Source organism: Octodon degus, unplaced genomic scaffold (assembly GCF_000260255.1).
Source record: "Octodon degus isolate 3935 unplaced genomic scaffold, OctDeg1.0 scaffold00044, whole genome shotgun sequence".
Taxonomy (NCBI): domain Eukaryota; kingdom Metazoa; phylum Chordata; class Mammalia; order Rodentia; family Octodontidae; genus Octodon; species Octodon degus.
Genome location: NW_004524620.1, coordinates 1,122,853 through 1,124,539, shown reverse-complemented (window position 1 = coordinate 1,124,539; position 1,687 = coordinate 1,122,853). Strand labels below are relative to the sequence as shown.

At 40.8% G+C, this 1,687-nt stretch overlaps 1 non-coding gene across 1 annotated transcript; it reads left to right on the top strand.

Moving 5' to 3' along the window:
* Positions 1-1,330: 1,330 nt before the first annotated feature.
* Positions 1,331-1,435, top strand: LOC111816934. The gene has a single exon (XR_002821240.1). It is a non-coding gene; the product is annotated as a U6 spliceosomal RNA (small nuclear RNA).
* The last annotated feature ends 252 nt before the right edge of the window (positions 1,436-1,687 follow it).

The following is a 1,687-nucleotide window of genomic DNA, read 5'->3' as shown; positions in this document are numbered from 1 at the left end:
ATATTAACATGATGTTTTATTCTACACATTCACTGTAAAAATATTAAGGCAAGTCAATTAACACATTAGCTCGCCAACTTAATGTTTTTTGTGAAGATGTTACTAAGCCTCTAAACTTTTAATAATTTTGAAATATGTAATACATTATTTTTAATTGTGAATAGCATCTATAAAGTATTTTATCTTAGTACCTGTTTCTAGAACATCAGAAGCCCCATGACCCCTAAATCAAGAAATATCATCAATAGGAAAGGACTATAGGACAAATAGCTGTAAGGCTCTAAGGGGAATAAATCATTAAATTTTCTCAAAAATTCTGTGGGTCCATGTGACATATAGTGCAGAGACACTGTTTGAGGTGCCCAGACATAGAAGAATACAAAAGTGAACAAACGATTTCAAGTTGAGAGAAGGTCCTAATCCAAGAAGGTAAATATTGAGAAGCCAGTAATGGAGAAACAAGTTTAAGATGAAAATGAGCTCAACACAAGATGTAAAGAAGGCTCCTCAGTTCATCCACATAAGAAAATTGTTTCGCACTCTTTCTTGGGTGCTTTGAGTTCATAAATGCCAGCAACATGTCAATCAGGATTGCTGCCTGGGCCCACACAGTGCATGTGGCCTGGATACTTCTGCACAGTGGCCAAGCCTGGAGCGGCCCCAGCCTTTAGCTACCAAGTCCTAACATTATGTTTTACCTTGGGACAGTTCCATATATAAAGCTCTATTTACTCTAGTGCTGGATACAATGTGTCAATTTGAGAAGTTTACAGGTTTCACTGAGTTTCTCAGCAGGGAGCCAGGACCCTCACTGTGTGAACATCCTGAGCCTGTGGAGGGGGACAGGGAGAGGGAGTGAGCACTACAGCCACCCTAGGGGGGGACTAGCCTGCTTACAGTGTAAGAAGGAAAAGGGGCTACTCTCCCCCACTTTACTCTTGTTGCTTTTGCTGTCTTCTGCCACCTCGAACTCTTGCCTCAGTGCCGTGCTACCCTGCCTTGGAACCAGCTGATTGCAGACTGAAATGTCCAGCTTTCTTGGCATTCCCTGAAACAGTTCTGAAAGTCCTGTTTGACATCAGAAACAGGTGCCATCAAAACTACAGTGAATGCTGTTGCCAAGCGCCATGCAACAAAAATGCAGTCTCATAAAACCATTTCAGTGTGTCCTCAAGTGTGGCCACCTTGTGGCCTGGACCTGGTGCTAAGTAACTTCTGGCTTTTCCTCAAAGTCAACATGAACATGAAAGGAAAACATTTTAAATCAGCTCAGACATCAAGGCAGTTGTGACAGCACGACTAAAGATGCTCCCTAAACAAGAAGATCCAGTGCTTGCTTCAGCAGCAATATATTAAAGTTGGAACCATACAGAGAAGATTAGCATGGCCCCTGCACAAGGATGGCATGCAAATTCATGAAGCATACCGTATTTTTTTTAACAAATGGTTCTAGAAAAACTGCTTCTCTACATGCCGAAAACTAAAATTTGACTAAGGTCTATCACCATGCACTAAGGTAAAGTCAAAATGGATTAAAGATCTAAACAATAAAACAGAAACACTAAGTCTCCTCGAAGAAAAAGTAGGAGGAACTCTTGAAGATATAGGGGTAGGCAAAGAGTTTGTGAACAAAAATCAAATCACACGGGTAATACTTGAAAGAATTAACAATTGGGACCAGCTCTTA